Source organism: Phalacrocorax aristotelis, chromosome 6, assembly GCF_949628215.1.
Source record: "Phalacrocorax aristotelis chromosome 6, bGulAri2.1, whole genome shotgun sequence".
NCBI classification, from domain to species: Eukaryota; Metazoa; Chordata; class Aves; order Suliformes; family Phalacrocoracidae; genus Phalacrocorax; species Phalacrocorax aristotelis.
The window spans coordinates 51,225,822-51,250,933 of NC_134281.1; the positions used below are offsets into that span (position 1 = coordinate 51,225,822).

Below are 25,112 nucleotides of genomic sequence, written 5' to 3' on the forward strand. Positions count from 1 at the left end.
CATCCTTTATGCACCACTTCACACAGCATCAGTGAAGGTCAAAGAAAACACATAAGACCACCCTTACTAGTAATCTCAGCCCCTACATACATTCTCTGTGAAAAACCATCAATAGTGTTCCCATGCTTAGACACTGTAAGAAGTTACAATTTCAAGTGTATTGCTTGAGCAGCCTTATTCTAACACTTTCAATATCTAAGATGAGAAATATATAAAGATGACACACGCAGAGCACAGGCACACTTCCTAATCCCAGATGTGCAAGCTAACAGCAGTAAATACAGACTGCAAGTTTTGGCAAGCAAACCGTATAAGAGTTTCGGTCCAGTGCTGTCTGCAGCCGATAGGAGACCCAGGTTCAAAGTTCAAACTTATTCCCTTTATGGGAAGGGAATAGTCACAGGACACATCTTCAGCAACAGGAAACATCTGATTGTAAAGAACACTTCCAATAAGCTCTGCATTTTTTACTTTTATAAACTGTCTTAAAACAAGGCTGCATACAGTATTTCTGTTGCACTGAATTTGAATGCCTGTCCTGTGTGCCACCTGGCTATATTTGTGTCAGTGTGGAGATGTGGGAACAGGCTGGTGCTTGTTTCACATAATGTACCTGTGGGGGAAGCTTCACCCTCATTTGAGAATGTGTATCACTGTGTAATATCATAAGAATGGAAAAGTTTCATTCTGATCTAAATATTAATTCACTTATGCAGTGCACAAAGTTGAAAAGTTTCTGCATTGTTGCTCTAGCCAGCATCTATTTAAATACTACCCTCATTTATGTAATACTAACTTTTTAAGCATCCAGTACTAGAGTAAGCCACACAGGTTCTCTCTCCATTTCTGTGACTGACCCAGCAACACACCCTTTTTATTGACAGATGAATTCACAGCCAATCTTACAGTTGAACCCAAAATTCCCTGGCCATCCACTCTGCACAGACGTCAGATGCCTTTTTGTTTCAGCCCAGAGCCAGCCAGTTTCCACACCAAGAAACCAGACACAGAGCGATGCCATGAGGCTCACGCACAGGCTCTGCCCCAGGGAACGCAGACACAGCCGGTTCAGAGCTCGCCTCTGCAATCTCACCGCCAAACTAACGCACACCCAATATGGGTAATCTTGTTGTAACCTGTGCAACCCCGAAAAAGTCCTTTGATGAAATTCTCATCTGTAAAAATAAACAATCTGGTGTTTTCCAAAGACCCTTAAAGAAAAGGTTTGAGAGCTAAGAATGGATATAGCAAAGTATTATCATTATCTCAATAATTTTATGTGGCATCAGGTTCTACTGGTTACTTTGTAAACTGCAAAGTAATTTTCTATCAGCTCTCAATTTCCTGTCATTTAATTGAAACAACTCTCTTAGTGATAGAGAACTTGAAAGATGTAGTAATTTTTTTTTTAACTGGTTTTTATGAATTTCATGGAACCTAACCAACTTTTACACTGTCTGTTGTGTGCACTGCATCTTTCCCATCAGGACGTTCGTAATGAGGTGGCAAATTAACTAGGCAAGAAACAACACTCGTGTTCCGAACAGATGTATTTTTAAAATGTTCTGAGCATGCCAATTTTCTTTATTCTACAGTGAATGAACTGAATGAAAAGATGTGGTGTCCTGTGCCAGCTGGCAAATGCTTCAGAAGGATATTACATTGCTATTGTCTTCAGCAGTGCCTGAGCAACCGTCTGGTAGCAGGAAGGGCTAACATGTTTCGCTCGTAAGATCATAATTTATTTGGATCGACTACGTAACTTCGCAGTGCCATGACCAACGGAACTCTGGGTACAAGGACAACATAATGCTTCACTCCGAGTGTCCAGTATGCGTAGCTCCTCAGTGTCCATCACAGCTCCCTATTCAAGGGGAAGGCCAACAGCACCTTATGTTGCTCTTTCCAGAAGAAATGGACAAACAGTCCCCAAATGCAAAGGAGAAGGGGAGATCAAGGTGCTGCAGAAGTTTGATGAAAATATACTTAGCTTTGAGGAACATAACTGTAGAGAAGGTACAGATCTACCACATAGTCACAAACAGGCCAAACTGTACCAATAAAGCTAGTATCTGAGAGGTTTTTCTCCTGACAGAAAGAAATCCCAATTAATTGACAGAATTAATCCCAAGCAGATTCTCAGTATTTTAAGGAGCTCATGCCATCCTAAGCCAAGTCTCATATTTTGGTTTCAATTATTATTGTAGCACTAAGTCATATACTCAAATTCCATAGCAGAACATGCAATAAATTATAGAACAGTAAAAATTCTTTCTTCTAACCTTACAATCCATGTGGCGAGACAGAAAATGAATATTGGCAGTTGGGGAGTTACACAAGAAGAAATGTGACAACGTAGGTCAGCAAGATAGCACCAGCTCAGTTCAGGAACATTGCATCAGTGGTTGTACCAGTCTGTAATCAAATCAATATGAAGTAAAACCATATTTTTTTTCTGAATAGAAGATTCACTCTTTTCATCAAGAAATACAGTATTTATGCACTCAGATGTAAAGCACTTGCTTTAGGTTCAGACTACGTGTCATCTGAATGTGTATCTCCAGCTATTACTTCAAAATTATTAATTCTTTAATACATTTATTTTAAAAGGGTCACTACTGGTGTTTCCTAGATAATCTCAGTAACAAAAACACACTGCCTCTGTCTTTGAAATTAACAGCAAATATGTACATTGGCTATATCAGGAGGCACAGGCGAAACTGTATTTAAGGCTCACCTGTGTATGATTGTTGGATCTAATGGTTAGGAATATTTAGAGGACAGACCAATTTAACCACTGACATGGCTTAATACAGAAAACTACTGAATCAACAGTAAACCTCCTTATTCTGTGTGGAATGTGTCTAATAATCATTAGTATAGCCATCATTTAGTTCAAACAGAAACACTGGTCAGGAGGGTTACAGATCACAACTGTTTGGGTTTTTTTTTTTCTTTTTAATTAAAAAGCACCTAACCCCACTCGTATGGACAAACCATTGAAAATACTCCAATACATCTTTTGCAAACTAAAGGCCACGCTCAGTATTTTGATGATGCAAAACAGATGTAAACAAAAATAATTTGGTTGCTGGATGCTTTCAAACAAACTTCAAAAGGTGCAAATTGTTCTTAAAAGTAACTTTATCCTAATGTTATTTACATATTTCCATCATCAGAAAAATGTAAAAATGTAAATAGCACATATCCTTCGGTTTTCTTGGTTAGCACTCATGCATGTAATTTTCACGTAAGTTTTGGAATACCAAGCAATTTCCATATAAAATCCCTCAAAAGTTTCAAACATTATTACTCTTTACTACATGCTAGCAGCTTTAAACTACAAATAAAGCAAAATACCCTTAAATTTGTCCTTTAAAAAGTTCTGTTTCAAATTAGAGACAAATATACTAAAATTTCTTGATTAGGTTATTGCACAGCACTGGCACAAGGAAAATTAATTCTGTACCTTCATAGTGCAAAGAGAATATATATTGTTACCTTAGATATAAAAATACAAAGCATTCATAATTAGAAGTAAATTGCTTTACTCTTGTAGTATTTTTATTAAATATGGACATGGGGTTTTTAACCTTAAAGCAGTGCAAGAACTGTAGTTGTGACAACCATCAGTGGTCTGGAAGGCTGCTGCACATTATCTTTGTTTTACATAAAGATACCTGCACGCAGTTAATGACAATTAGAACAACAACTATTTTAATAGCCTGGTCCTGATTTTATGCCTACTGGAGCCATTTAACCATTTTTCTTCTCCCTCTCTTGAGTATGCAAATCTTCTTCTCTGTGTGTTTGCTTTTCCAAGCTGGCTCTCAGAAACCTCTCCTTCCTCTAAAACAGAGATATAAATACTTCCATCAGGAAACTCACATTCTTGAGTTTGTTTGAAAATGATCTACTACTTATGATATTAAGCCAGTGGTCAAAAGCCTCCCAAAACCTTGAAGTACACAACATCTGGCGCAGCTGCCAAAATAACTGCCAACAAGTTCATATATACAGCTTTACAGTGACACTTCTCATCTCTCCTGTGTCTGCCCAGAACACAAACAAACGACAGGAAGGAATAAGGTACAAGAAAAGTGTACAAGCATAAAACATCTCCTGAATTCAAGTGCTTTATAGGCATCTTCCTAGAAAATGGCAACATTCTACTTCCTTTTGCATTACAAGGACCCAGACCATTTATTAACATGAAGGGTGACACTGAACAGAGTCTGTTGGATCCATTTCCAACTCATGTTTTTTGCAGTTTGGGGCCGGGGGAAGTCTGGGGGTTTTTTGTTTGATTTTTAACAGTATCACCACAACTCACTTCAAAATCTGAAGAGGTTTCTGGCCCACTAAATCCTAAAAACTCATTAAGTTTCTAAAACATGCACCAAAATTTGGATTTGAGAGGTCCTGCACAGTACATGTTTTATAGGTAGTAAATATATAGAGAGGTACCAAGCATATGTTCTTTCAAAGTCAAATGTCTTCAAAAGCAGCTTGTTTGCATTCGACCTTGTCTTCACCTTCCAGCCACACTAAGGGGTCTACAAAGGCCATTACGTCTATGCAAGAGCTTTGCATCGTCCTAAACCAAACATTGACACATGCAAATCTGAAATAAAGATGTTCCAGAAGTCATCTGTGCATCCTACAAGGATGCCAAAACCAAATGCTATTTTGTTCCCAGAGTATCTGCTTGACTATGAAAGTTCCCACACTTGGAGGAAAAAACAAACAAAAGTCCCCAAAACAAAAAAAACAAAACCAGAGTAACTCTGAGCAGTGTGTATAGATTCTCATTCCCTTTTTTTTTTTTTTGCAGAAGTGTTTGAAGAAAAAAAATAAGGTTCATCAAAACATATAAAAAATAACCCTGAGATGGACTAAATTCTGTCAGCAGCACCTCATTTCCATGTGCAGGACAATGACCAGGCTCATCTGCTGTACTGCATCCGAAAAACTTGGGTGACCCTATTTGGGAGAGCTACAAAGTCTCTTTTGCATGTTCACAACAAGCGAACAAAATAGATAACACTATTATTATAGTATACTGGAAAAATATTAAAGGAAAGAAACCAAATTTTACAAGTTTGGTAGAAAGGTAATTATTGCTGCAACTCCTCTTGTTTAGTCACACACATACACATTTTTCTCAGATCTGCCACAATGTAATGTGCAGTGATCTACATTGATCAGTTACACCTCTGGCACACCCATATAAGCTTTTCTCTTTCGAGCAGTCACACAGACTTTCAGAGGACTTGAAGGGCCTGGCAGGGAGGACCCCACACCAAAACAAGCAAAAAAAACCAACCCACCCGAAAAACAGAAAGCAAAAGCCAACCCAGATCAATGGACTACCTTAATCAAAATACCAAGGCAAGGGAACAGCTCGCTTAAAACCAGTAATCCAGCATCCAGCAGTACCAGCATCATTGAAACATCAAATGGTTTTGATGAAGATCACATGAAACTGCCAACTCTATTTCACCAAAAGCTAGAACTTCAGAAATTGAGAGCTGCCACAAGCCACTCTCATTCTTAAATTAATTCAATTAAATTAATTCAATTTCCACAAAGAAAACCCACTCTGCAACAGACCCCATTCCCTATTAGCATTTCCAGCCACCTGCTGAAGTATGCTCCCAGCCAGGATTTCACAGGCTCACTGGGATTCACAAATTTTAGAGTTTCACCATTTCTGGATTACTCCCCTAGCAGAACTTCTTATAAAAGGCAACAGTCATTTTATTAACCTTATTCTAAAACAGCTGCCTCATCTAACACAACATCATTTAACTGGCAAAAAAACCCAACAGCTTGATGTTGGCAGATCTGGGTTCAGTTCAGAAATGGAAAATGGCCTCCTCTTGGTTTGTGACAAGCCATCAAAGTAGGCAACTTTTTGGCCATAAGTTTGACTGTGAAATTGCCTGCACAACAGATGACAGGGAAAGAGAGGAGAGGATTAAGTGAAGGGAGACAGCAACGAGTAGAGCATTCTACAAATAAAGAATATTGCAGACGCCCAAGACACCAGTTCACAAAACACAAAGGACTGCTGGTCACGCAGAGAAAGCAAACTATGTTCTAAATGGCTTAAGCTGTTGGCTTTTATAGCCAGGTTTTGGTTGTGGGGGAAGGAGTTCTTCTGGTTTTGTGAGGTGTTTAAACTTTAATAAAATACCATATTTCTCAGGCTGGATAACCTTGACATTCTTTCTAAACCATACTAAAACAAACATGCCCACTTGCTCTCCCAAACCAAATCAAGTAACGGTGACACTAACCATAATAGATGCTATTCATCACGATACACAAACGCGAGCATCTCAAGGCCAAGGAATCCATATGGAGAAATGCGAGCCAAAAGCAGGATTTAGGGCCAACTTCAAAATTGCACATATGGAAGAGAACTGCAACCACCTTAAGATCCTCACTGCATCCAAGCAGGCAGTTATCACCAGCCCTAGGCCCACAGACACTTGAGAGAAGGAAATGAGATTTATCCGTTGCAGCAGACCACTTTCCCACAGCTGGTTTTAATTAAGCTAATTTGGTGGTAGTGACTAACAGCAAGCAGAGCTTTCTCAAATCACTTTGCAAGTATTTTTGCCAGCACTTCTCCATCTGTGCTGACCAGGAATACTGGATACTAACTAGGATGGTACTCCGCAATTCTGTCCGAGCTGCAGCATTTAAGAGTGGTGTTCCACTCCCCCTAAACATCAGCTGGTACAGCCACTGCTTACAGGTAACCAACCAGGTGTGGGGAGAAGATGCAGAACTTGAAGAAAGGTAGTGAACAAATTCCACTGAGAAAAACACTCCTAAAAAGGCAGCTGGAACACTTGCCAGAATCCCCTTATACCTTTACCATACCCATGCTACATGAAACTTAGTAATGACCATGAGGATACTGAACAGACTTTGGAGCTGTAAGAAAGAGAACAGCCTATATAATTCCTATGCTAGTTGTGCAGTCAGCTATTCTAGGCCAGTTTTTCTTTTGTGGATACATACAGGATAGGATAGCTTTACCAAAGAAATGCTTTGACTTACACCATGATCTCGGAACAATCCAGGGCATGGCTAGACCGTGCATATTTAATCCCCATTTTCAGGCACCCATAAGGAGATGGACATGGGTCTAGCAGGAAAGTCATTTTAATGATATCTAACTAGATGGAAGTTTTTCTAAGGTAAATCTGTGTCCAGCAGTCAGAATCAGAGAGACTAATGGCATCTGTACCAGCATTGGTACCGAAGACCGACACACACAAGGAAAAGATTAATCAGTAAATGTAAGTTAAGAACATACCAAAAGAAAGTACAGCTTGCTGCAGGAAAAGTTAACACTTACCCAGACCTGGCCTGTCTAGTTCACTCAAGGTATGAATTTCAGATATAAAAAACTCTAGTTCAGATTCAAATGTGACCTAGCCAGCTCACTACAAACGCAGGCTGAGGTATTAACACTACTGATGCTCAAGCCAGCGAAGTCACAGAACCAAGGCCTTAAGTCACAACCAAGGCAAAGGAAACAATGCAAATTGCAGGATCATAAGTCTGGGCTTGAGGAGAGCAGAATTCAGCCTATTCAGGAACTTACTTCAGAGAAACCCATAGGATATGGGCCTGGAGAGAAGACAGGCGCAGGAGAGTTGGTTGATTTTGAAGGATGTCCTCCTCCAAGCACAAGAATCATCCATCCCAACATGCAGGAAATCAAGCAAAGGCACCAGGAGACCTGTACTAGAGACCTTTAAACATAAAAAGAATGCATACAAGAGGTGGGAGCAGGGTGAGATGAGCTAGGACAAATACAGAGACGCTGCCCTAGAGTGCAAAGACAGGCTTAGGAAGGTCAAAGCCTGTCAGGAGTTGAAAACGGTGAGGGACATGAAGGACAACAAGAAGCACTTCTACAGGTAATTTAGCAGCAAAAGAAAGCCTAGGGAGAATGTGGGCCTCCTCCTGATAAAAAAAAACCAACATGGAAAAGGCCTGGAGAAGGGGGCAGACAGATCTCATGAAGTTCGCCAAAGGGAAACACAAAGTCCGGAATTCAGAGGAATAGTTCTATGCCATAGGTTGCCATCCAGCCTGTACTGGAAAACAGCTTTGCAGAGAGGGACCCAAGAGTCCTGGTGGAGCAGCTGAACTGAGCCAGCAATGTGCCCTGGTGGCAAAGGTGGCCAACAGCATCCCAGGCTGCACGAGGCAGAGGGCTGCCAGCAGAAAGAGGGCATCCTTCCCCTCAGCTCAGCACTGGGGGGGGCACCGCTGGAGGGCTGGGTCCAGTGCTAGGCTCCCCACTACAAGAGAGATGTTGGAGCTAGTCCAGCGAACTAAGATGATTAAGGGATTGGAGCATCTGCCATATGAGAGGCTGAGAGAGCTGGGATTGTTTAGCCTTGAGCAGAGAAGGCTCAGGAGGATCTTAATAATGTAACCTGATGGGAAGGAATAAAGAAGGCAGAGATGGACTCATCTCAGAGGTGCCCAGTGAAAGGACACAAGGCAATGGGAACAAACTGAAAAGCAGGAAAAACTATTTAAACAAAAAACCCAATTGTACTATGAGGATGAAGAACATCTCCAGATGTGCCTTCTAGTCTCAAATATTTTGTGATACACCTTGTTCTAAATCAGCATTGCTCTCAGGGTTTTCATGTAACTACTTCTCACGTTAGACTGATTCAGAATGAATTAAATGCAGAGGACTCAACTGCAAAAAAGACAAACCTTCCAGTCTGCTGGTAATGTTATGCCAGGCAAGAAGTCTTAAAAACACATTTCAATCTGAGAAATGAATTTATCCAGAGTTGAGCACAGGATAAATATAATAACTATAAGGTTAAGGTTCACATAGAAAGAATTTCCTTCCCAGGATAATGAAATGTATTGTTACAGCTACTATTTGAGTCAAGGAGTGAAAATCCACTATAAGATCTGGTGGAGGTCATGACTATTACCCATAATAAGCTGTTCTTTACTACTGGCTCTCACAAGAGGAACAGCCACTTAAATACAACAGTGTGCAAACTGGAGCATTCTGGCCAGGAATTACCTGAGTTAGCTTGCAGGACCCAGGCAGTTTCTCTGCAGTTACCCACTACACTCAATGTGACCGAAGTGTCCTCCGCTGACAATTTCCACCATTAGATTTCAAACTGATGGATCATTAAAGCCCCACTTTCTGCTAGTGAAAATTTGAACAGTGATGCCACGGAAGGCACAGCTTCACAACACAGCACCAAACAGCCCGTGAACCCGTTGGCCCTTGTCCCTTCCTTTGAGCCATCACAAGGACTCCCCTGGTTGAGAGGTCAAACTGGCAAAACACCTTTCCCTTGTGGCCTTCAGCTGTTTTAGAGTAGGCTAGCATTGCTTACCATGCAATCAATCAAACAGAAAAAGCTAGCTCAGGGTACACAGTAGAAACAAGTGTTAGTGTTGAAGCTCAAAGAACAAGTGATGTTTCAAAACACGTTTATAACAGTGCTATCAGTGTTTCCTGCAGCCAAAGCCCAAAAACACACCAATACCTTTCTATCCACTCCTCCTCCATCTTAGCTCAACTCCTACCAGACAGATCTCTTCTGTTTTCTGCTCCCAACTGACTCCAACACTAAAAGCTACCCTACCATCCCAGAAACACACAGAACAAGGACAGATTGGGGAAACAGTTACTGGTGCCTATGAATAAATTTCTTTCAAGTTTGTCAACATAAGGTCTTCTCCTAATGAAATCACACTGTAGTACCAGTAAATTTATCTGTGTGGACAAACCATAACAAAAGGTAGACGCAGCAGCTGAAGAACTTGGGGCTTCAATGAGTTTGCTACTGTAACTACTATATCTTGTACCTACAAGGGGTCTCTTCTGTGACATTATGACTTAAATCAGTTTGCCAAGTGGAAAGCTTTACTCACAAAGTAGTACTTTTTGCCAGCATAATATCAAATAAACCCATATTAGGATTTTCAACAACATAAGTACCTTAACAGTTGGACTACAGCAGTGACCAAACTGAAGGTGTCTCACTCCCATCAGGGCTGCCAATTCCAACCCCAAATGAACACGAACCTCAAGGTGTACTTACACAGTACTTTGGCAGCAAAGCAAAATTAGGGACATTTTCACAGCCCGTGTGGCCCAGCACATCACTGCAACTCCCCCCAGCACAGCTGGGCTAGGCAACTGCTCAGAGGGCAGGGGGAGGTTGTAAACCAGATCACTGAAAAAGTATGGACAAAAACACCAAACATACTCCTTAAAAATGCTACTACGCAGTTACTTGCAGCAGATTTGCCATGAAAATATACATACCATGTAACCATACCCTCAGAAACTTAGATTTGGAAAGCTCAGGTCCTTTCCACAGAACTCAAATTATCCCTGGCAAAGCTGTAACATTCCTTAAAAGCAAGTCTTAAATACTGCACACCTGTCAACATTCAAATAAAACAACTCTGTAGCGAAGCAGCCAGAGACTATGTAAGAATGTGGTAAATAAAACAGAGGAGAGATTCTTGTAGGGCTGTCCAACAAAAGAGATGGAATAATTGCAACTTTGTACCCAAACCATTACTGTTCTTTCTTATACTTTAACTCCAGAAGAACAACTCTCTGCAAAGCTGTCCAGCATAATCAGCCCCTCAATCTAGAACAAAGAAGGAACAGTCTTTCTACATCGCTGAAGGAAAAACAAGCTATATCAGAAGACACATCTTTGAAGCACTTTTTGTGACAGCAAAAATAATGAGAAAATGTTCATACTTAATCAGGGGACTGTCTGCAAAACTACTTAGTAAATCCATAAATGGATGGGATGAAGACAAGGCAGCGACCCAGAGGTGACTATGTAATATCTCAACAGTTCCAATGACCAATACATTAGGAATAAAAACGAAAATCTGAGCTCCTTGTGAAAAAACTCATTTTTTCATCTTACACCAACAGTACCCTCTACTGTTACAAAGCAGCATAGCATAAGATGAAGCGCAGCCCTGACCATCAGGAACACCCTGATGCATCAACACCACCTGCCTAGACTTACTCATTAACTACCCATGTTCCAAGTTTGTTGGTTTCTTCCAACTACAGAGCCAGGTTTTAGGGTTGGTTACAATGCTAATCTACTTCTTTTCCCAAGGCCTTTTTCTGTGATTGGAAAATGACAGATAGTTTCAGCCTTAAAAATAGTATTAAAATTAAAAAAAAAAAAATTGAAGTCTATCTTCTAAGGTAATGAAGACCAGAGCCAGTCGACGCTCAGCCACACATCATAGAGAAATTGAAATATTCTATCAGAAGGTTCTTCCAAAAGCAACTTGACAGCTACATCTCATCTGCAAATGGCCCCGGGGCAACAACACAGGCAGACTCCTCTACTTCTGATAGCCTATGACCACCCACCATCCCCACGCTGGAAGAAGGACCATCACATTGCAGATTCAGCACAGCAAGAGGAGCAGAAACAGGGAGGTCGGGGCTTCTCCCTGGGATGACGTTTCCAGACCCATTCACAGAGGATCACTGAGAAGCTTCAGCACAAACCATGAGGTTCAGGAAACACTGCCCTCGCAGTACCACTAATGATCTCTCTTGGCAGAGAAATTCAGAAACTGGGTGCACATACTGTTCTCACATCATGTGGGAAGCATGGAGGGGGAAGATAAGTGTAGACTATATGAGCACTATATGGCAAAAAAATGCTCCCAAGCTTGATTTGAAGCACAGGTATATTCATCACAGAATGCCTGTATGAACAAGCAGCATGAAGGAAAAGACATACAAGAGCAAGGAATGCTCTAACTAGATAATGTAGTTAAGATTACTGTCCCAAAATTGAACTGTGAATGAATATCCTTAAGTATAATCCAGTACTTTACACCACCCATCTTCAGAAAAAAATAAAAATAGAAAATAAAAATCCTTCAGTACAGAGAAGAAACAAAAGTTGTACAACTTACTATAGAAAACAACCCGATATTGCCCAATCTAGAAAGCGTATCAGGGCAGGGACACACATGACAAAATGTCTACAGAGCTTGAAATTAAGAGAAACCCAACAGAACACGTTGTCCATAACGATATTGCCAATAAGACACTTCCACCCAGTTCAGTGTCTTCTTCTGAAGAGATGGGAGGCAGCAGTTGATTGTCTTTGGTCAAAGGACACAACTTTTAAGCTTCAAAGATGGTTTCATGTCTTTCCATCAAAGCAGACTCAGAACCACATCTTTACACATTCTGTAGCAACAGCAAGAAGACATTCAAGGATACGGCAAGTATACAAACATTTGAATCTTGGCACGGGAACACAGTACTTCCAAGCAGACATAATGGTGTTATAATGAGTTACAGTGAACAGCAAGCTGAACTGAATCAGCACCACAATACTGAAACCCCAGTCTTTGCACTGAAAAGCATAAACTAGAGCATAACTGCAAGCCATGTTTTTCTACCCCACTCATACAGACAGAGCCTCCAGAGAAATACATTCTTGAGTACCACACTCCAAGAAACACACACAGATCAGAGTCCAAAAAAAATTTCTCCACTAGAAAGATTAAATATTCCAAACCTGAAGAAAATAAGACTAAAAGAAGGCTATCAACTAACCTAAAATACATAAACACATGGGGAGGGGTGGGTGGGTGGCACGGGGTAGAGGGGGTAGGCAAGGACCAGACCAGAAAAGCTTGCAGTTGACTTAATTGTGGCCAAAGTGATTTAAAGTAGACACCAGGAAAAATCTGTCTACAGGGAATATAATTAAGCACTGGGATAGACTGCCCAAGTTTCCATCATTAGATTTTATAGAGTACTTCTGACATATGCTGGCATAAAATTATGTTAAAAATATTGTTTCTAAAGTCCCAGAGACAGACCTCCTGCAGTTCTTTCCAAGGTTATTTTCTTCAATTTCCTATGAAGGAAAACATTTTGAGTGGCCATTGTTAAAAAATACAGCTTCTAAAATGAGTAGCAATATTTAAGATCAGATAATCAAGAAAATAAACAGCACTAGAAATGAAGTATATTAATCTACTCTAAAAAAAACATAGGACAATCAGTTTACAAATTAAGTATTTACTCAAGTGTCTTAGGAAGTAGCTAAACAGTTATACCATAGGAAAGGAAACATCCTTGCAGTTCTAGCTTGCTCCCAGTTGTTTTTTTAATACCAGTGAGGTAGCTGGGCTAAAAGACAGAGTGCCAGGAGTACAAAAATGAAAGATAATGGCACTGAGATACATAAATATGAAAATAAATTTTAGCAGTTAAAAAGAAATACTAAATTTTTTTAACACACTTAAATACATAATTTTAGAGCTTAACACCATCCTTTCCTTACTACAGATTGACTGTTCAGGACTACTAGTCTCATCTCTCTGCTGTTAGTGCTTAAAAAAAAACCTAAAAATTAAGTTTCACTCTTGTTAACATCAGGACAGCAATAGGCAGTTTCTGCCTTGTCGCAGAAGACATGTCATTTTTCAATACAGTCCAAGTCCCAAGATGGTTACAATCACAGCAAGATAACTTGTTTCTCAGTACAATTGCCCAGCATTCATCTAGAAATGTGAGACACTTTCAAGCCTGTCCTTTAAGACAAGCCAAAAGCATTTGCCTTGATGGAGAAACAACATGGGGGGAAAAGGGAAATTAAAAATGATTCACTTGGATTGCCTCCTATTTTCAAGATGAAACTTCTAATATACAACCACCTCCACGTGTTTATAATCCTGTCTGAGAGTGCAGCAGCCAACATGCAATTGCAGGGGATGTATACCCCACGTGATAGCACATAACTGCATTTTCCCAAACATTTTATGGGACCAGACAGACATTTCAGAGATGAGGCTTCACACTATGTGATGTAGGATGAGAACCACCCAGCAATCAATGCAAACTGAAGCCTTCTGGAAACATTAATTCCAACAGCTCCCAGTGGACATGGACAAAGGAAATACCACAAATAATGTTTTTTAATTAAAATGTTTTATGAAGTGTATACTGGCACATGCTAGGACGAACTGATAAAAGTTATTTTCAGAGAAAATGGCTTAGAAAAGGAATATATTCACTTCTCAAGTCTTGCTGAAAAAAAAGAAATTATGTTATTTGTCATTGATTATTAGCTTACATGCTTTGGAAATCTCACCTTTGAGGGACATCAGTGGACCTACTGTGAAGAGACAACCACTACTGTTGCTGTAGTCACTGCAGCCAGAAAGACAGACAACTGCATGCAAAGGCTAAAAGGAGTCAAAAGATAGATGAAATGGCAATATACTGGGCTATGGTCACCACCAGCACGTCTTATTGCAGAATGAAGGGAATACCTCAAGTGTTCCTATACCACAGAGAGTTTTGAATAAATGAAACAATTAATGGGAAAGATTTAAACAGTTTAGTGTAGATGCCTGACTAAAAAAAAATGAAACAAAAAAAGAAAAACAAAACCCAAAACACAACAAAAAAGCCAAAACACAACTACCTCAAAAATAGTTTGGAAAATAACATCTGCATTATACTGGAAACTGCAGAACTAGAAGGACTTGAACAAAGTCGTCCAGAAAGTTGAAACACGATAGAATAAGCAACACAAATGCTCAAAAGGATTAGAAAAAGCAAACACAAGTACACAAGGGAGACATTAAGAGCACTTTTGGATGCAACACATTGGAGTTGCCCAGCTCCCCTTGAAACTGGTTGCAAACCCAAATTTGTAGTCACTTCAGTGAAGACCAAACCTGCATTCAACACTCCAAATATCTCCACTTTTTCAGTGACAACCAGACATGCCTATCATTAATAGCTGGCAGCAGCAGAAGCAGTTCAAACGCAGCAGTGTTCGCAGCCAATGCGGCTATTCTCAGCAGCACTGTCTTCTCCAGAGGGAGCCAATTACCACATGCACAGCCCCCCTTGCAACCATCATCATCACACCAGTCCTTGACATCTGATTACACAGCAGTCTGTAACAGCCATCCTCTTCCAAATAGTTCTTTGTTATCCTAAGCTTACTAAATAGCTGTGTGTCAAGTACTCAGAGCCTAAATTAATAGTATTGCACAAACAGCCACTGCCTTTCCTCACTAACTTTCTCATCTGTTGAGCTCTGGAATTTCAAGAGAGCTCTGACTGTCTTAGACTACCCCACTTCTCACATTGCTTTCAGGACTTCATTTTCTACCTACAAACAACATTTGTAGGAAAAAAAAAAGTAGCCATATGGAAAACATACTCAATCCTGGGAGTCCTTCAAGGGAAGAAAGTGACAACAGCTACAAGGTACAGATTAGGAGGTTCAGACTGGACATTAGGAAAAAATTCTCTACTAGAGCACCATGGAACTGGTTGCCTGAAGTCTGTTTTTCTACTCATCCCAGTGTTCTATACCCCCTTAACAGTGACTGCTTTTGCACTGAACCTCTTGAGAGGCAAAAGGCATTTGTGGTAGAAACAACATTACCTGTATCATTATTGTATATTCAATATCATACATTCAATGTTAAGTGCCCCTTCATTGATCCGGCATGTCTTCAGCAAGCTCCAGTTCAGGTACCATGCACCTCCAGTGCAACAAATGCTCAGTAAAGAGCTGTTTGAAACAGAAGGTTGAAATACCAGAAAGTATATGGACCAATTTAACTGACACAAAGCAGTACAAAAAGTTCAGGAAAAAAAACCAGAACCACAAGCCCCTTCAAATGACAATGAGCCCTCTGTCTCAATGCATCATGCCTGGTCTCCAGGGAGGGCTACAGACAAGCAAGGGATTGTGCATATGATCAAATACAAGGGCACTAACACAAGACCTATGAGGAGAGAGGGAACAAGGCTTGTTTAGCCTGCAGAAGACAAAGCTTCAAGGAGACAAGAGGGCAGCGCTCCAGCACCTGCAAGAGGATTACCAGGAAAACAGAGCCTGGTTCCTGAAGCGTCACATGGTGAGACAATGAGAGGCAGTAGCCAGAAGTTGAAATAAGAGGTTTGGATGGGGTGTGGAGAAGAGTCTGGTAACCACGAAGACAGTGAAGCATTGGAAAAGGTTGTACAGTCTCCATTCTTGGAGGTTTTCAAAACCTGACTGGATAAAGACCTGGTCTCACCTAATAACTGATGCTCCTTTGACCAGGAGGTTGGACTGGAAACCTCCTTATATTCCTTCCAACTGGTGTTATGCTATAATTTTGCAAAGTCTTGCTCCATTCTTAAAAAACACTGAAAATTTTTGAAAGATATTATAAACCAGAAAGAATTGGACGGTAAGGGGCACATTAAGACTAATAAATGTAGGTTTATTTTCCTCTAGATTTCTATATTTGGACACATAATAGAAGACAAAAACTGGTCTTTTCCCACTTACATTACATGTGTGTGCACACAAATGTGTGAATATACTGCAGTTACGTTTAGTGAAAGAGCTCTTTCTACTACTAAACCTGCAATGACAATGGCTAAATGGACTCAGAAAAAAGTATATTAATATAAACTCAGGTAAGAGAGAAGCAAAACCAATTCTGTTTTAAACAGCAGAATAGAGAGAGGCAGAGATTCTGCTCCAGGAAAACACTGCCTTCTTAATTTGCTACCAAAGTAAATCAGGAAGGGATTGATTGATTGGCCAGTCCAAATTAGCCTTAATTTACTTCTCAGGATCAACCTGAGCCAGAAAACAGAGTATTAAGTTTTTCCGAGTTTCAAAACAATGATAAAGTAACAGAGAAAAGACCAGCATCAGCCACTAATTCTGAACGTTTCCTAAGCCTAATTCCAAATTCCAAAAACCCTGCTTTGCTAGAATAAATCTACTTTCATCTTCAAGCTGATCTTGTATCAATAGTTACCACATGTGAACCTAACAAGTACAAAGATTAGCTGCTTTCAAAGAAAAAAGATTAAGTGCACATATTATAAGTGCTTACAATATAGGAAACATTTGGAAAAGGGCAGCAATTTGCAATAGGTTTCCTAAAATGGTATATTTGGAACCTAAAAAAATCACCAGATGTCAATACACAGGAATTCATCTGTTGAGAGCAACCACTACAAGATTAGGGCAAAAATTCACAGGAAAGGACTATGCTTCTGTTCAATTAGATCTGAGGCATCCTTATAAGAAACCCTTCAATCAGAATATATTATTTCCTAGCGAGTTCACATAAAGAAGTCTAATACCTTGAAGTAAGATTCATTCTCCTTCCAAATCTGGCTTTCTAAAATCTTGGTTAGTCAGACATTCTTAGATTTTTCCAACCTCTACAGAAATATTAAATTCTTTTCTGAACACAGATAAATTTTTAGACTGTCATAATTTCTACCCAGAGTTAAATATTCGCTACACTATCTTCTTAAACACTTTTTTAAAAAAACAAATAAACCACTTCACCATTCATTTAGGGCAATTTAACGAAATGTTACTCCCCATCTTCTTAACTCGTGTTTTGACTAGGCTTTAGGGTGCTTTTTCACACAACACCAATCATTTGGGAAGCTCAACAGCATGGGAAAGTGGTAGCAGAAGCTTATAGATATGTTTGAAAAGTAGTCAGAGAAATTTATGTCAGAAAAATCTTAGGAGGCACAATTACATGAAAAGACAACACATCTGTCTCAGGAAATGAAAGGTCACACATTACAGGAAGATAGATAAATGGGATGGAAGAAACAACAGTAAATGCTAACCCCACTGACAGTTTTCTAAGACACCACGCGACCTGTGCCTGTGGTCTGACCAGGCACAGCTGCTCTTATGTGAGACTTACCAGTGACGGATGGGCAGAACTTACTCATACAGATTTTACTACGAAACATGAGATACACACAACAGATGTGCTTCTTAACACAAACTTGTCTCCCCAGAATTTTATTTTGTTTCTCTCTTTAAAGTACATAAATTAACAGCAGTAGTTGTTTTAAAAATAATAAATATGTCATCATCACTTGGCAGAGGACCAGCATTTTTTCGTCTTCAGTTCCCATATAAATTCTACCTGGTGAAAAGCAATTCAAATTATCAAATGTGTCTTTCATCCTTTATTCTCCTCTGCTTCAACATCTGCAAGAAGGATCTCAGGATTAGAAGCATCCAGATTTTCACCACAGCACCAGCCCAGGAGATAACATTACATAGTTAGAACTTTCTCTTCAACTAGCAGAAATCCTGCAAATAGAATGAGCTGTTCTGTAAACAATTGAAGGAACAAAGCCTGGCTTCCTAAGAATTTTAGATTTGTCTAGATTTTCCTCCCTCTGCAATAACACAAGCATGGTGCTCAAAACCTTACACTCTCCCCAGGTTCTTTAGGCATATGCATAATTTCAACTGAATTTAAAAAAAAAAATCCAGCTATTAGGACAAGGGACTAAAAGACCTTCTGAATGTAAGTGTCAGGAGGCAAACACACAAACTTGTCACTTGATTAGATTATGAAAACAGCTACTGGCAACAGTGGTGGATATGAACAGCAAAGTTCCTCCAAATTAAATTACTCTAAAACCAAATGACTCTATAGAATGACTCTGTAGTATTTACTAAAGTTCACGCAGGCAATGGCAGCTGACACTTTGAAACGGCGAAGGAAAGAATACTGTGCTTTTTAGTTTGCTTTGGTGTTTTGTTTGTGGGTTGTTTTTTTAAAAAATATTTATTCAGCTCACAAGAGGTTTGGACACGTCAGGGGAGTGCTGGTGAGGGGGTGAAGCTGAAGGCATCTGCTGCCCTCACGTGGTACCTGCAATAACCGCACGCTTCAACAAGCCACAGCCTTTCAAGCCTGACCCTTCCCTGCATGGCTGCAACAATATTTTAGCCAAAAATACGCGTTTAAGCATGCCAGCCTGCCTGGTATGGATTAAAAAGTACACCTCCGAAAGAGCTGCAATGAGAAGGAAGAGAAGGCCTTTCTATTTTCACACTGTATCAGTTTCCTGGTCCAATTTGCTTTACAAACAAGTTTTCCAGAATATCTGAATACAAGCCAGAGGAGCAGAAGCTGCTTAGCCAAGGGCACAGCAGACGCTTTTCCAGTACAGCAAGTCCCAGATTCATTTCACATTACCTCCCCTATCATGTTATTTAGTCTTTACAAAGATAAAAGCAGGTAGCCAAAAAATAGATCACAGAACCAAGCAAAAAACTTAATTCCTCTGCGTGGGGGAAAAATCACAGCACCCCTCGCAACTTTCACTTCTTCAAGCATGAGACAACGTGCCTTTAAAAAAAAAAATCTTTGCTTATAGAAAAAGACAAGCATAAAACAAGAAAAAAAGAACTGCGCATGCAGGAAGAGGTAATAGGGATACTGCAGCAGACAATTCCAGATACATTATATAGAGCTCTCAGGGAGAGAGATTTGACAGCACATATCGCACATCTAAACATTTCCACACAAATGTGAACAACTCTTCAAATCCAGCTGGTCCACAACATATGCAGCAAAGCTGGCTGCAAAATAAATTGCCTCACAGCTTTTGTCCAGCTCTTCCAGACAAACAATGGAAAAATTAAAAAATAATCATACAGATATCTCAAACGTTTTTATAAACAGGTCCTTGAAGAAGAACCATCACAAGATTAGTTAACACCATGAACAGGGACAAGGATAAGGAAAGCTACTTACAGGGTAATTCCACAAACAAATACATGACTGCTGAGCAAGGTGTACTTACACTAGCACAGCATTATCTCAAAACCAGCAATTAATACACAACAGCCAGGAGGGGGTTTTTAAAACTTTTGGCTATACTGTTAGGTCTTAAATAAAATCAAAGTAGCCCTTGGCTATACTGTTAGGTCTTAAATAAAATCAAAGTAGCCCTAACTTCCTGAAATTACATTGAAGTCTGCAGAAAAAATTCTTACCTTAGTTCTTTTTTTATGCTACAATTATAAAGTTTGCTAGAAATGAGTGAGCTTCCCAATACCAAGTTTTTTGTTCTTCACCTGTTGGTTCCTCTCCCTTCTCAATTGCCATTTGCTGAAGCCATACTTACAGTTAGTCACAAGAAAGAATTCTGCATCTGCATCGAGGCTGTATCAGAAAAGCAGCAAATCACTAGACAACATCAGATTTCTCTGGTTCTTCATCCATCCACCCTTTGAAACAGGAAGAATAATTTGCACAGGAGAGTGCATGATAAAGAGTACTTAGCCCTAGTTTAGGAGCTATTTCAATTCTTCTTTAAAAAAAAAAAAAAAGTTTTAGCAACTACGTCAAAAAACTTAAAGCATTCAAAGGCCAGGAAACACCAGCCTAAAGGCAGTCCCTTCATAAAACAGCATGGTTTCCATTCACAGAAGCACAAAAACTGTTTCTCAAATAATACAATATGCTATAATCATAAAAGTAACTTTGTGGAAAACAAAATATCCAGCAAGCAGAAGTAATATATTATGAAAGTATCAGTATTGTATAATATCTTTATAATGCAAATGCCCTATTTTCCAGTGTGCAAACTTCTATTTCAAAAGTTTAGAAATAGTCAAACGACATCTGAAGCATCCTTAAATGAGACAAACTTAGAAATTTCAATCAGAATTAACAAATGTTTTCACTCGAATTCAATTTGCAGTCTTTACATTGTATTAACTCAGACTTCTGCTTCTAATGAAGTACTGTACCCAAACACAAAAGCTCTGAACTCAAAAATATAGTAATTAATGTTATAATGAATCATATTTAAAAATAATAAAAGCTTTTCCAATGTTCAGAGAAGACACTTCTAAACAGAGATTACGTCAACAGTGCTAACAGAGAAAAGCAGCATTACTGATTTCCTAGCAGTATAATGGAGAACCACTTAGAGTCTATTTGGAAGCTGATAGAATTGTGTGGGGCAAGTCTCAAAAGGCAGAAAAGTCTTAGAAATTAAATTCACAGTAATTAGATTTCTAATTATACCTAAAGCATTAGTGATTGCTATAGTTAAAACTGCCTGAACCATTCCATTATACCTTTCTTTTCAGAAGCTCAGTTTTTCATCCTTTGAGCAGGAATCCTAGAAGTGCAGTCTGTGCCTGAACATTTTTTTTTTAAAGTTTAAATAGAAGAAAAGAGAGTTCTGTGTTTGAGTATGGAGAGCAAAGTTAAACTTTTCCATTCTAAAAAAAATGCTACCTTTAAAAAGGTGGTTGTGGTATTAGCATGCCTGGAAAGCATGAAGTACGGTGCTTTTGATGTGGTGAATCTGAAGGTTGAAAAACCCCAAACCAGCATTCACAACTGTTCAGGTTGTATGCTTCGTTCTTAAGGCATTTCCACAGATGCATCTTAGGCAACTTCTAGCAGCAACTTACACTAGCCACATCGTACCCTAATTACAGTACCTGTATCAAGCCACCAGCGCTACCCATGCAGACCATCACCAGCTTTGTTATTATCAATACAATACTTTGAAATACTGCTGTGTTTTTACAAACATCAGCAGATGATCTCTGCCCCAAGCAAGCAACATCAGCGTATCACTGCTCTCCTGAACTATGCAGATGTAGAATGCGTAACTACAGGAAAGCAAGCCTCATTTGGCCAACTGGACATTAGATCAAGAACCTTGAGACCTCCATTCTATTCATAGCTCTGCCCTTGAGCTGTTGTGTGACACAGAATTATTTTACCTCCCTGTGCCTCAGCTTCCTCTGCCTTCCGGAGTGAAGTCTATGTAAGTTATAACCCTTCTTCAGAAATGTGCCTCAGTACATTTTTTTGATTACGGTCTCTAGACACAGTCACAGCTGAAAAGCAATACCTAAAGCTATTCTGAGATTAATTTCTGACAAAGACAAAAAGATGCAATTGCACTTATAAATTATTAACCTCGTCAACATTTAGAGTAAGTCTTCATATGTAGGAAGCCATCAGCTACTTACCTGTTGAGAAAACTCAATTTTTATTGATTTCTGCACCATCTCATTTTCACTACTTCTTTCAAAGCATACATGCACCTGCGTGTAATGTTTTGAACCAAGATACTCCTCAGAACATGCACACTCACTATAGCGAGACCAGACACTGTGTTAAACTTCTCTGCAGCTACGCTGTGTTAACTCTTTTTGTTCCAGGAGCTATTAAGGGGCACACTTACTGCACTGTTGCAGTTCAGATGAACTTCACATGTAATCAGTGTCTCTAACAGTGAAATCCACAGGATAATAGCTGCGAAAAAACGGCATGCTGTAACAGGGACTGCATTAAAGTAGGAGAGATCCTAGCGTCATTGGAAAAAAGTTAAAGACAAGCAACATATGTTTATAAGCTCTTAAAAATGGAAATAGCTAATTTTAACACATTCTGATTTTTCTTTTTTAGAACAGAGCAAGAAATGCTAAATTCTGACCCTCTGAGATAGATAGATAATCTTGGATTGTCTAGGCATTTGGTTATTCAAAATACCAAGAACTGGTTAAGAAACATCCTGTAGTTTCTGTACCTGACTAGAATTTCAGCGCTACCCTCACATGCTATTCCTTCCTCAAGAAAGCAATGCATAAAAGAACAATATAATCATGTGGTGCCACGAAGGAGTAACCACTTGAAATCATCTATCTCAGTTTCAAATGTCTATTCAGGATATGCACAAACAGTACAAATTACTTTTTGCTTGATGCCTGGGTGCACAATTACATTCCTTCTGAAGTGCAGAAGAGATACATAATTCATACAGAGCTATGCCTCGTGACCCAATTGTACTTGTCCTTGCAAGTCATACCCAGGCTTTGCTGTTTTACTGCCTCAGCCTGATACTGTGATGTAAACCCAGACTGCAATGAGGAAAATATAAGATGTTATAGTGACAAGAGCACCAAAAAGGTTGGCAGAAGATAACAATCTAGGAAAAATCTCCTCTGCAAAACGTCCCTAAGTGTGACAGACATGGTCAGAATCAGTACTAAGACCACGGTCAGAGATCACAGCAGCAAGAGCTGTTCAACTTGAGACAAATCACCTATTACCTCCTTTGTGCCAGGAGTTACTGCCCCAATATCAGCAGAACTGATGTGAAGCAGAATTGAAATGGGCATGAAAGGTGCCCAAAGCCAGCCTGCCTGTACTAAAGCTGACAGAGAAAGTCTGTGTGATCTCAAACGAGTGAGAGGGCGGAGTTTCTATTAAAGCTGGTAATATTTTAAGGCACAATAGACACTGCTGCAATGGCTACAGGTCACGGGCACATGCTTTGTGCACCAAGGGGATGTACAGTGACAAGATGGAGGAAAGGCAGGGAACCATTCACTAACACAGATGAGACAGTCCTCACAGGGAGGTATTGTTTCCAGCTGAACTCATTGCTAAGGGGTTCACAGTCAGCTGAGATGAATAAGTCCTTTCACCTCTGAAAGCACTCAGCTGCAGAGCAATTGCTAAGAGAGGTAAAGTGCTTTCACTGCATTGTACCTTCCAGAATATGGAAAGCTGCTGACTTTGACCTCTGAAAAACTGTATTGGAGGATACAGCTTCAGCTGCTTGTAAGACACTGAGTGCTGCTCCTTACAAACACTATCCCAGTCTTCCTATCAAAAGTCACAGGGGCATACACCCTTCCCAGACTTGGGGGGGACAGGGTGAAAACACACAAGAGTTGAGCATGCAAAGCAAGTGAAACACTAAGTCAGGTTAAGGTCAGCTGTGTGAAACAAATGAAACCACACTCTGCTTTAAACTGGGCAAGTTCTTCAACTGCACTATCATCAGCTAGCCACACAAATGGAGAGAGGGAGAAATAAAGGCCTGAAGGGACTCAAACAGCAACAAGACTGCTGTTCTCAAAAGAAGCAATAGCACCTTACTGTTTTAGGATGCAAAACTAAGGCCCACCTGTGGGTAGGGGGATGGAGAAGTATTCTTGCACTTTGTTTTTCTATCTTGCTAAAAAGTCAACATCAACTCAGAACTAAAACAGTAGTCAGCAAGGCCTGAAAAAGCTAAAATGAAGGCAAAATAAAGATGAGTACATGTACAGCATTACAGCCACTCCTCAATCCACAAAGTGCTTAGGGTGCTATGCAATTAATGCCCTTCACTAAACCTGCCCCTATAGGTTCTAAAGCCTGAAGAGTGTTCAGGGAGTTTTCCTCCTCTGGAGAAATCCCAAGGATAAGGCAACATTATGCTTGCTCCCTCCATCAACAGCTCTGTCATGCATCATTTCTCACTGCCCCAGCAGAGGTTTGTTCTGCACTGTAAATGTTAACGCAGCACTGGAAATTCCTGGAGAAACAGCAGGGTCCCTAGAATGGCAAGGTTCAAAAGTAACATTGGGTATTTCACTAAATACACAGTAACAGGTCAGAAAAAGATTAAGCACTTTCATTCCCCTATTTCTTTGGCCTACCTTGGGAAGCGCTGCCTTCTAAAAGACAGAGGCACTTGTGAATTTTTCTTTAATCTGGTTTTTAACTCTTTCATAGACCTTAAAAGTTCTGATTCATATTCACTGACTAGACTGTCTCTTCTGTCCTGGTGACAGACTGGCAGCTACCTCTGGTGGAACGGGCAGGCAGTTCTGTTGCATCAAACAGCCAGAGCAAGAGGGTCAGGAACGTACACATCCATCTTTAGCCAAACAAAAAGTAGCTGGCACAATTACAGCTGTGAAGGTACTACCACAAATTAACATCCTGAGTTGCAGGACTTTAAGTTTAGCCACGCTGCTTATTCTGGCAGGTTAACAAGGAGCACAAAGTAGCATTAACAGCGGTAACAGTTTCTGAGCACTAAATCCATTTTCCTCTGTTCTGCACAGATGAGAGGATCATCCACCAGAGTTTAGTATACTAAAGTTTTCAGTTTCAGGCCGACCACAGTGGAACACTTCAGCCCAATAGGAGAACTCTTAGAAAAGTTAAGCTATTTTACTAGACAACTGTTGTTTTAACTCCTTTTTTTACATCTCTAACATTGACTGCTGCCTCAATGACATTACATCCTACTTTTAACATTTCAAAAAGCATCATTGTGATCCTCAAATCCCTAAAGCATCTGAAAAGTCACAAGAGATTCCTTAAATCTGTAGCTGGATCCATGTTATGAGAACTTTCTAAACATTTGTTCTCAATTTTGGTGCAGTAAGTACAGC

The 25,112-nt window shown here is 39.8% G+C and overlaps 1 protein-coding gene across 9 annotated transcripts in view; it reads right to left on the reverse strand.

Moving 5' to 3' along the window:
- ST3GAL3 (ST3 beta-galactoside alpha-2,3-sialyltransferase 3) overlaps positions 1 to 25,112 on the reverse strand; it is a 189,141-nt gene that overhangs the window by 157,236 nt on the left and 6,793 nt on the right. Inside the window, exon 1 of one of the 9 annotated variants that reach the window (XM_075097847.1) lies at positions 20,033 to 20,074. The exons of the other annotated variants lie outside the window; for them this stretch is intronic. The gene's annotated coding sequence lies outside the window, so the exon portion shown is untranslated. Of the gene's footprint in view, positions 1 to 20,032; positions 20,075 to 25,112 lie in introns of those variants that run through there. 9 annotated transcript variants of the gene reach the window in all.